Source organism: Pecten maximus, chromosome 8 (genome assembly GCF_902652985.1).
Source record: "Pecten maximus chromosome 8, xPecMax1.1, whole genome shotgun sequence".
Lineage (NCBI taxonomy): Eukaryota > Metazoa > Mollusca > Bivalvia > Pectinida > Pectinidae > Pecten > Pecten maximus.
The window spans coordinates 27154933-27166894 of record NC_047022.1 but is presented as its reverse complement, the minus strand read 5'-3'; the positions used below and the strand labels follow the sequence as shown (position 1 = coordinate 27166894).

At 32.5% G+C, this 11962-nt stretch overlaps 3 long non-coding RNA genes across 15 annotated transcripts; all 3 read left to right on the top strand.

The window, feature by feature from the left end:
- Positions 1–2479: 2479 nt before the first annotated feature.
- Positions 2480–3420, top strand: LOC117333033. 2 transcript variants are annotated; one of them, XR_004533819.1, is made up of 3 exons: positions 2480–2603; positions 2862–3259; positions 3369–3420. It is a non-coding gene; the product is annotated as an uncharacterized LOC117333033 (long non-coding RNA). The 2 variants fall into 2 exon arrangements; XR_004533818.1 differs by having other exon boundaries at positions 2480–2628.
- A 506-nt stretch (positions 3421–3926) lies between these two features.
- On the top strand, positions 3927–5595 carry LOC117333031. Of its 12 annotated transcripts, none has more exons than XR_004533811.1 (4): positions 3927–4200; positions 4254–4905; positions 5439–5513; positions 5568–5595. It is a non-coding gene; the product is annotated as an uncharacterized LOC117333031 (long non-coding RNA). The 12 variants fall into 12 exon arrangements; XR_004533808.1 differs by having other exon boundaries at positions 4254–4930; positions 5464–5513; positions 5568–5583; XR_004533815.1 differs by lacking the exons at positions 5439–5513; positions 5568–5595 and adding an exon at positions 5361–5414 and having other exon boundaries at positions 3927–4146; positions 4254–4278; positions 4333–4930.
- A 648-nt stretch (positions 5596–6243) lies between these two features.
- Positions 6244–11598, top strand: LOC117333259. Its single transcript, XR_004533866.1, has 3 exons — positions 6244–6416; positions 6467–6748; positions 6802–11598. It is a non-coding gene; the product is annotated as an uncharacterized LOC117333259 (long non-coding RNA).
- The last annotated feature ends 364 nt before the right edge of the window (positions 11599–11962 follow it).

Here is an 11962-nt window from a genome sequence, read left to right as displayed (position 1 = left end):
TTACCAAGTCGATGTTCCACGAAAATTAATACCCGCAAACTAGTTTCGACTGGGACAATCGCGAATATTAGCATCGTGAAATTTAACAAGTAGACAGTATAAGTGTCCTTATTTAGATATGAGGTAGTATTAAAGCATATTGTTGGTATTAAACATCTTCAAAGTAAATCACATCATAGAAACTGTATACAGTAATATTTAGAAATCTAATTTTGGAACACTTTCAACACTTAGGTTTTATTAACCCAACACAAAGGGATCCCTCCTCGGTTATTAAAGCAGGTCAGATCTCGGTCCTGATGAAGTACTGTAATACCTGGTTGTTATCGCACCTGTTCATCGACAAGAACCGACTTAATAGCTTATTATCATACGTAGAGATTCATCAGGACACATTTATCCTCACTTTAGGCAGAATATTTATCCTTGGCTTGTCAAATACTACACTTGGTACATGTATGTTTGTCTACCCGTATAGTAATGTGAGGGTGACATATCCTATCATCATCAAATACGTGTGAATACCTTAATATAGATACATTTTGATTATATAAGTGGAGGAATTCTTTAATATTATTTTCACGAATGTGTAGTAGGTAAGCAAAATGATGATTGTAATTATGTCACGTGTATAATATGGATAGACTTAGTCAGGAGGCAAGGGATGTTAAATTTATAACATCACCAAATGCAAATAATCTTATTAACATGTATGGCCTATTTTTACCGTGTGTCAATTTACGAGAAATCAGTTCATTGCAGTATGACTACACAACGGAACCTCTCGTTGGTATTCACAGTAAGATAATATTCCCTGGTCAAGATGTATGTGTAAATTATCAAAAAGAAAATTAATTAAATCATATCATCATAAACAGTATATTTATACTGGTAATGAACTATAAGGTTTAAGATCACATGTATGTCCTTCGCGGATCCCATTTCAAACCTAAACTGCTTTCATTATATTAGTGAATTGCCATGCCAAATGATAAGTATTGATAATATACCCGGTAATATATTGGTGTACATATAAAAGGTGCTTTTTATGTGTAAATGGATATGTCATTTCGTTGTCCATATATATATATGCATTTAGATATTAGATTTTTAAGTAAAGTTCATTATATTGTTTTAGTGCTAACTATATAAATCAATAATTTGATAAGAATGAAAATAAGTATGACATTATATTGTAAGGACGTTATGTTCATCATACGTTACACATGTACATATGTTATAGAAAAGTTTACTACAACAATGTCTTGCTCTCGTTTTCCGTAATTGTTTTTTTTTCAAATCTGATGGTATGAAAGCAACAGATACATATGAAAATGAAGAAATTATAGATGTAGATATTTGATAGAGTACACAGAGACTAAGACCATGAGATCCGGAAGGTTAAGAGTATATCTGTTAGCTCCCTCCAGTCTATGTGAAATGGAGGTTAAGTTACATCCTCAAAATAATGAGAAATATAGAGTGGAATGTAATTGCTAATCAACACCCAGTAGACAAAGTCAAACATATTTGATATGAGTTTTAATTTCTAAGTAGTATAATTAATATATTCGACGGCAAGGTCAATTGTCAAATAATGTTATTTAAATATGACTTTGATAGAACATATACTGATAATATACATTAAAGCCACGCCGGCGTTATGTTACGTAAAATTACAGCTACAGTTTTATGTCTAGGTGTAACATATATCTGAAAACATATCATGTACACATGATTTTTATCTTATGCTTTACCAGCAATAGTTACTCGCTTTAATATAATGGATTAAAAGGTCAGTGGTTTTAATATTATAAAGGTTTTCCTTTGCAAGCGGTTCAATATTTTGATGTTGGCGAGGTCAGAACAAAAGCTTCCAATATAGATACATTAAAAATAAAATCTATAAATAAATCTGCATCTGTCTAAAAAATATTGCCCACAAAATATTCATTTCATTTTAAATGTTTGTTAAAACAACATTAAAATATAAACCATCAATGAAAAATTACCTTAACGGTATACAGCCAACTCTGTAGAATAGTTTCTATCATTGGTTTGATATAAATGATACCGGTGTACAATAAATACCTAAGACCTTGACGGTGTCAGTATCACTATCGGCACAATGCTATACGTTACACGTGCATTTCTTGTTTAGGTATAGAAAGTGACATGTTATTGTTATAATTATTCTTATGTTATAATAAAGACTGAAACGTTTAGCAAATGATTGAACAAATTATGTTATTTATATTACGTCATATAATTAATATTTATGTTGTTTTCTGACTGAAAAAAACTCACATGAATGAGCTTAAACGTCACGCCTTTCACCGATGCAATATATAATGTCCTAAATAAAAAACATATGTAAAAAATACGTCTAATGTTCATTTATGAGTGTTACCAGACATTGATAAGGTTGTATCTACCAGACATTGATAAGGTTGTATCTACCAGACATTGACAGGGTTGTATCTAACTGTAACTATGGTAGTTTATAAGTGTTACCAGACATTGATAAGGTTGTATCTACCAGACATTGATAAGGTTGTATCTACCAGACATTGACAAGGTTGTATCTACCAGACATTGATAAGGTTGTATCTACCAGACATTGATAAGGTTGTATCTACCAGACATTGACAAGGTTGTATCTACCAGACATTGATAAGGTTGTATCTACCAGACATGGATAATATTGTATCTACCAGACATTGATCAGGTTGTATCTACCAGACATTAATAAGGTTGTATCTAACTGTAACTATGGTAGTTTATAAACGTTACCAGACATTGATACGGTTGTATCTAACTGTAACTATGGTAATTTATAAGTGTTACCAGACATTGATAAGGTTGTATCTAACTGTAACTATGGTAATTTATAAGTGTTACCAGACATTGATAAGGTTGTATCTAACTGTAACTATGGTAATTTATAAGTGTTACCAGACATTGATAAGGTTGTATCTAACTGTAACTATGGTAATTTATAAGTGTTACCAGACATTGATAAGGTTGTATCTACCAGACATTGACAAGGTTGTATCTACCAGACATTGATAAGGTTGTATCTAACTGTAACTATGGTAGTTTATAAGTGTTACCAGACATTGATAAGGTTGTATCTAACTGTAACTATGGTAATTTATAAGTGTTACCAGACATTGATAAGGTTTATCTAACTGTAACTGTGATAGTTTATAAGTGTTACCAGACATTGATAAGGTTGTATCTACCAGACATTGATAAGGTTGTATCTAACTGTAACTGTGATAGTTTATAAACGTTACCAGACATTAATAAGGTTGTATCTAACTGTAACTATGGTAGTTTTATAAGTGTTACCAGACATTGATAAGGTTGTATCTACCAGACATTGATAAGGTTGTATCTACCAGACATTGATGAGGTTGTATCTACCAGACATTGATGAGGTTGTATCTACCAGACATTGATAAGGTTGTATCTACCAGACATTGATAAGGTTGTGTCTACCAGACATTGATAAGATTGTATCTAACTGTAACTATGGTAGTTTATAAGTGTTACCAGACATTGACAAGGTTGTATCTACCAGACATTAATAAGTTTGTATCTACCAGACATTGATAAGGTTGTATCTACCAGACATTGATAAGGTTGTATCTACCAGACATTGACAAGGTTGTATCTACCAGACATTGATAAGGTTGTATCTACCAGACATGGATAATATTGTATCTACCAGACATTGATCAGGTTGTATCTACCAGACATTAATAAGGTTGTATCTAACTGTAACTATGGTAGTTTATAAACGTTACCAGATATTAATAAGGTTGTATCTAACTGTAACTATGGTAATTTATAAGTGTTACCAGACATTGATAAGGTTGTATCTAACTGTAACTATGGTAATGTATAAGTGTTACCAGACATTGATAAGGTTGTATCTAACTGTAACTATGGTAATTTATAAGTGTTACCAGACATTGATAAGGTTGTATCTAACTGTAACTATGGTAATTTATAAGTGTTACCAGACATTGATAAGGTTGTATCTACCAGACATTGACAAGGTTGTATCTACCAGACATTGATAAGGTTGTATCTAACTGTAACTATGGTAGTTTATAAGTGTTACCAGACATTGATAAGGTTGTATCTAACTGTAACTATGGTAATTTATAAGTGTTACCAGACATTGATAAGGTTTATCTAACTGTAACTGTGATAGTTTATAAGTGTTACCAGACATTGACAAGGTTGTATCTACCAGACATTGATAAGGTTGTATCTAACTGTAACTGTGATAGTTTATAAACGTTACCAGACATTAATAAGGTTGTATCTAACTGTAACTATGGTAGTTTATAAGTGTTACCAGACATTGATAAGGTTGTATCTACCAGACATTGATAAGGTTGTATCTACCAGACATTGACAAGGTTGTATCTAACTGTAACTATGGTAATTTATAAATGTTACCAGACATTGATAAGGTTGTATCTACCAGACATTGATAAGGTTGTATCTACCAGACATTGACAAGGTTGTATCTACCAGACATTGATAAGGTTGTATTTACCAGACATTGATAAGGTTGTATCTAACTGTAATTGTGGTAATTTATAAGTGTTACCAGACATTGACAAGGTTGTATCTGACTGTAACTATGGTAATTTATAAGTGTTACCAGACATTGATAAGGTTGTATCTACCAGACATTGACAAGGTTGTATCTACCAGACATTGATAAGGTTGTATCTACCAGACATTGATAAGGTTGTATCTAACTGTAACTATGGTAATTTATAAGTGTTACCAGACATTGATTAGGTTTATCTAACTGTAACTATGGTAATTTATAAGTGTTACCAGACATTGATAAGGTTGTATCTACCAGACATTGATAAGGTTGTATCTACCAGACATTGATAAGGTTTATCTAACTGTAACTGTGATAATTTATAAATGTTACCAGACATTGATAAGGTTGTATCTAACTGTAACTGTGATAATTTATAAACGTTACCAGACATTGATAAGGTTTATCTAACTGTAACTGTGATAGTTTATAAGTGTTATCAGACATTGATAAATTTGTATTTAACTGTAACTCTGATAGTTTATGTGTGTTACCAGACATTGACAAGGTTGTATCTAACTGTAACTATGGTAATTTATAAGTGTTACCAGACATTAATAAGGTTGTATCTGACTGTAACTATGGTAATTTATAAGTGTTACCAGACATTGATAAGGTTGTATCTAACTGTAACTATGGTAATTTATAAGTGTTACCAGACATTAATAAGGTTGTATCTAACTGTAACTAAGGGAGTTTATAAGTGTTACCAGACATTGTCAAGGTTGTATCTACCAGACATTGATAAGGTTTACCTAACTGTAACTGTGGTAATTTATAAGTGTTACCAGACATTGATAAGGTTGTATCTACCAGACATTGACAAGGTTGTATCTACCAGACATTGATAAGGTTGTATCTACCAGACATTGATAAGGTTGTATCTAACTGTAACCATGGTAGTTTATAAGTGTTACCAGACATTGACAAGGTTGTATCTACCAGACATTGATAAGGTTATATCTACCAGACATTGATAAGGTTGTATCTACCAGACATTGATAAGATTGTATCTAACTGTAACTATGGTAGTTTATAAGTGTTATCAGACATTGACAAGGTTGTATCTACCAGACATTGATAAGGTTGTATCTACCAGACATTGATAAGGTTGTATCTACCAGACATTGACAAGGTTGTATCTACCAGACATTGATAAGGTTGTATCTACCAGACATTGACAAGGTTGTATCTACCAGACATTGATAAGGTTGTATCTGACTGTAACTATGGTAGTTTATAAGTGTTACCAGACATTGATAAGGTTGTATCTACCAGACATAAATAAGGTTGTATCAAACTGTAACTATCGTAATTTATAAGTGTTACCAGACATTGATAAGGTTGTATCTACCAGACATTGATAAGGTTGTATCTAACTGTAACTATGGTAATTTATAAGTGTTATCAGACATTGACAAGGTTGTATCTACCAGACATTGATAAGGTTGTATCTACCAGACATTGATAAGGTTGTATCTACCAGACATTGATAAGGTTGTATCTACCAGACATTGATAAGGTTGTGTCTACCAGACATTGATAAGATTGTATCTAACTGTAACTACGGTAGTTTATAAGTGTTACCAGACATTGACAAGGTTGTATCTACCAGACATTAATAAGGTTGTATCTACCAGACATTGATAAGGTTGTATCTACCAGACATTGATAAGGTTGTATCTACCAGACATTGATAAGGTTGTATCTACCAGACATTGATAAGGTTGTATCTAACTGTAACTATGGTAGTTTATAAGTGTTACCAGACATTGACAAGGTTGTATCTACCAGACATTAATAAGGTTGTATCTACCAGACATTGATAAGGTTGTATCTACCAGACATTGATAAGGTTGTATCTACCAGACATTGATAAGGTTGTATCTACCAGACATTGATAAGATTAATCTAACTGTAACTATGGTAGTTTATAAGTGTTACCAGACATTGACAAGGTTGTATCTACCAGACATTGATAAGGTTGTATCTACCAGACATTGATAAGGTTGTATCTACCAGACATTGATAAGATTGTATCTAACTTTAACTATGGTAGTTTATAAACGTTACCAGACATTGATAAGGTTGTATCTACCAGACATTGATAAAGTTTATCTAACTGTAACTAAGATAGTTTACAAATGTTACCAGACATTGATAAGGTTGTATCTACCAGACATTGATAAGGTTGTACCTAACTTTAGCTCTAGTAGCTAATAAGCGTATTTTCTCAATATTTCCAGTATTTCTTTGATCAGTGAATACTACTGACTGCAGTGATAATGGTTTGGAAACATATATATGCCATGTACAAGATAAATTTTGTGTGATTATAACAACTTTGTTAAAATAAAAGCAATGTAAAACCGATATGTAGAAAAAGACAATTCATTTAATTTCGCGCCAACTGAATGTAATATACATTCCAGTTTACAACGTAAAACATAATTTCACAAAACATTATTTACATGAAGGCGTTATATGTGCGTGTATATCATTATAGTCGTATGGATTTGTCAGGTAATTAAATTTATATATGTATGAATGTGGATCGGTTGTCTCGTTACCGTCAGGTACAGACAGGTGAACGCATGAGTAACGAGGTGGGCAATCCAGGTAAATGCTTTATACAGGTTCAAACTTATATATCTGCACTTATGAACTTTATAAGAATTGAGATATATCATTACTGCGTCATATTAAAAATAGAAATATCCCTTTGTTACACACCTGGTAAACTTATCACATTTCTTTGGCAGATAGAAAGCTTGAAGATTTGTAATATAAGAAATGATCTGTAACTTAAACGATACAGATCAATAATTACGTCTACAATATTAAATATCTGTGGTAGATATAAAGCTTGACGATTTGTAACATAAGAAACGATCTGTAATTTAAACGATACAGATCAATAATTACGTCTACAGTATTCAATATCTGTGGTAGATATAAAGCTTGAAAATTTGTAACATAGTAATGATCTGTAACTTAAACGATACAAATTAATGTTTACGTCTACGATGTTAAATATATCTCTGTAAATTATACTTGGAAACAAAGCACAAAAACTGAAATCGTAATATTGTGCTGTATGAGAACTACATACCGAGAATGTTTGTCATCAAATTATGTAGTTATTAGCAGACTCTTAGTAGTGTTACATAGAGTTTTAATTATCTAATTAATTAATTATTAATTATACAATATGGACAGGCAATCATGATACATGAAAGGAAATCTATATCGAGTAGGACATGTTCAACTATAAAAATCCAAACTATATCTACCATTTAGTTTATTTATATTTTTTTTCTATATTGGAGCTAAGCCAATATGGAAATCAATTAATGAAAGAAGAATGTATTGTCTCCATGCTAAGAAAAACTGATACCTGTAATAATGAGTTTTTAATTTTATAGTCGATATGTGACACACCAACGAAATGAATGTGTTACGTTTCTAATGATATAAAATACTTCATCATAATATTTCTGATACCATGTTATCATGTCATAATACTCTAAGTTCAAATAATGTTAATAACAAACGTTTAATTATATCAAACAGAAGTCTGATTGATTATAGTTATTTTGTGTGACATCTCTGAAGACGAGTGTCATAAAGTACTGTATTATTAAATTAGATTTAATATGCTCCTTAGAAAATCTGCTTTCCTGCGAAACTACAAAAACAAAATTGATGATATAATAAATATCACAATAACACAATGCATTTATATTCATTTATGAAACCCAACATTGGTTTTAATCATTCGAACTGATTATAGTTGCCATCTGAAATGGAAGCAGAAAACTTTATGGGATGGAATCTTACCACAATGATACTATCTTAAATGTAAATGACTCTTGTATGTTATTGAATTAAACATTATCAACACCACTTAAGGCACATCAGTGCTACCTGGCGACTTTGACAATACAGTAATTAAGCAATGGCCAATCTTATAGTCAGGTAGTGACATATAAACAAAGGGAATACTTCCATACCTTGTGATCGCGTGTGTATGGTATGATAATATACTGTCTCGCCATGTTGGTGCTGTACACAGCATCTCCGGAAACACACAGCAGACGTAGCTAGTTCGTCCTGGAGAATTTTACAGAAAATCATTTATCTCTGTATGAATTGTATTATACAAATATAGATGAAGTTTCATTAGCACATAATTAGCGAATGCAATATTTGGAAATATCAAAATATTGTTTGTCTTACGCTTAAAAAGTGACGATAAATAGATACATTGCATTAACAACCATATGGATCAATACTGCCTAGAACAAGTTTGTCTAAATAGCGCACTAGTCATGCATATTAAGCATGTCTACAACGTTTTTCTGCATTACAAAAAAAAAAGACATAAAAAGATGATTTATTACATTGGTTTTTTTTTCTCTTCTCACATTATATCATCAACAACAACATTTCAGTCATATTTAAGGGAGGGTCATGTATAATTTATTTATAAGAAGAAAATGTATTTCGCATTCTTTTATTCGTGCCAAGATTTACAATCGTATTTCGCTTTTTTACCCGTTGTCACTTGTGTTCCATTGGCAAGATATTCTATATTACTTTTGATGAACAGCCGACATTTTTTAATCAGATGACAGTCGACGTTGAAATTATTGAACCAGCGGAAAGTTTGCGTTACCTGTTGATATTATTGAACCAGAGGACAGTCGACGTTACCTGTTGATATTATTGAACCAGAGGACAGTCGACGTTACCTGTTGATATTATTGAACAAGATGACAGTCTACGTTACCTTTTGAACTTATTATTGAACCAGAGGACAGCCGACGTTACCTGTTGATATTATTGAACCAGAGAACAGTTTACGTTACCTGTTGATATAATTGAACCAGAGGACAGTCTACGTTACCTGTTGATTTTATTGAACCAGAGGGCAGTCTACGTTACCTGTTGATATTATTGAACTGGAGGACAGCCGACGTTACCTGTTGATATTATTGAACCAGAGTATAGTCTACGTTACCTGTTGATATTATTAAACATGATGACAGTCGACGTTACCTGTTGATATTATTGAACAAGATGACATTCTACGTTACCTGTTGATATTATTGAACAAGATGACAGTCGACGTTACCTGTTGATATTATTAAACATGATGACAGTCGACGTTACCTGTTGATATTATTGAACAAGATTACAGTCTACGTTACCTGTTGATATTATTGAACAAAATGACAGTCTACGCTACCTGTTGGTATTATTAAACAAGATGACAGTCGACGTTACCCGTTGATATCATTGAACAAGATGGCAGTCTACGTTACCTGTTGATATTATTAAACAAGATGACAGTCTACGTTACCTGTTGATATTATTAAACCAGACGACAGTCTACGTTATATGTTTATATCATTGAACCAGAGGGCAGCCGGCGTAACTTAATCATGCAAATCTAAAATATATTTTTAACAGTTGAATTTCCCCCAACCAATCTGTTGTTTTCCGCTACCAAATAAAATAGTCTGTTGTTATCCGCCGCAAAATCAAATAAAATGATCTGTTAATATCCGTGTACGTTGCCTGTTCTATAAATAGTACACTATTTGTCACCAGTTGCTTGATAAGTCGTCGGTCCGGTAAGTAACATCGAATTCAGCAACTTCGATGTGTCACGGCGTTGCGCACCTGGCACACAATCGCAAGGTATACGATTTCAACCGATTGTATTTTATGACTTTTAGAGGGAGGGTAAGATGTTAGTAGAAAGTTCTACTGTTTCTTTTCATATCCAAATAGATTTGAGCATGTCCATTCATATGTCATTAATTCAACAAGGCCAGACACAACTAGAATTACAAGTCTCTTCTGTGTAACCTATCGTGGTCTAAAGTGTCTAAAAGTAAACACGATAAACTATTTATTTGTGTACTCGAACACACTGATATGCTCAAATTCTAAAATGAATTAATGTAAACAATAGCATGATCTGAGAGATAGTATGGTATCATATCCAGTGATATGTTATGATACGTACCTATATTTTTTTATCGTAATTGTATGTTATTGTGGTATTTAGTTACATGTAATGAACCAGTTATTACTTTTAATTTTCCGACCATACTTGTGTCCTTTTTCACCCTTTATATCATATCAAATTCCATCATCATATTCCCCATTCCCCCTATGTCTCCATTATTACGCCAATCTCCCATGCTTAGTGACCCATTCTACCTTCCTCCTATTCCCCATCTCCTTTCGAAATGCCCCATTCATCCATGCCACTCTCTTCTAACTTTATAACTAGGGCGGTTTTCCAGTGTAATATATTGCCTATGAATGAATGTTTTGTCCCGGTTGAATGATTTTTTTTATTAACTGATGCTCCTACAGCTGCCTGTGTCGACTGGATGCACATAGGAATGCTGAAACAACAAACTGACAAAATATTTAAAGCTGTGTGTTATTAAATCAGTTATATCAGCATATTAGTCTGTATTAAGCTAAACGCTTCGTGGCCTCCTTGATGTTTGTCTTCATAGTCCTATGGGGCTATTTAATTGTATTCTAGGATGTATGGTAAATATGTATCCTTACAATGAAATGTTTCTGAAATACAATGCATATTATACATTAGATTACTTCGCGTTGTCGCCTGAACCCATTAGCTATCGTCATGCTCATATTCTAATATCTTAAATGCAAATTTATTCTCAAAGTCACAACTCTCATTTACTGGTATGCATTCCTGTGTTGTGAATCACTATACTATTTACATGTGTAGTGTGTGCATTATAATCCAAAGGGAAAACGTCGTTTTTGAGAAAAGTTAATGCCTTGGTTTAAGTGCTATTTAGTGAATAATATGTGCACTATTTCAGCAGTTATAATGCATATATAACAATATATTTAATATATTATATATATTTTCTGTACTGCTAATAAACGCCATCAAAACACTACCTTAGTTTTATTTGTTGGTTCTTGTTCGCTCAGTGAAACACTCTTTCCGCCTCGATGTAATTCCGGCTCTCCTGTTTGTACAATACAACGTTGTATCATGAAAAATCCGCCATCGTTATGGAGAGCAAGAATGGTCATGCATGGAGTAATCAAAATTGACTATTTCCCCAAAAGAGACTTTATATTAGTTATATTAAACTTAGAGACGATAACATCCGTAAAAATATGATGAGACTGCTGCGACATCAACAACATCAAAACTGATTGAAACTTGTTTTGCCTTTCTTAAAGTCTACATCACCGACAAATAGAGATAATGAAAACTGAAGGAAGCAATGACAAGGTGTTGTATATTTCAATACA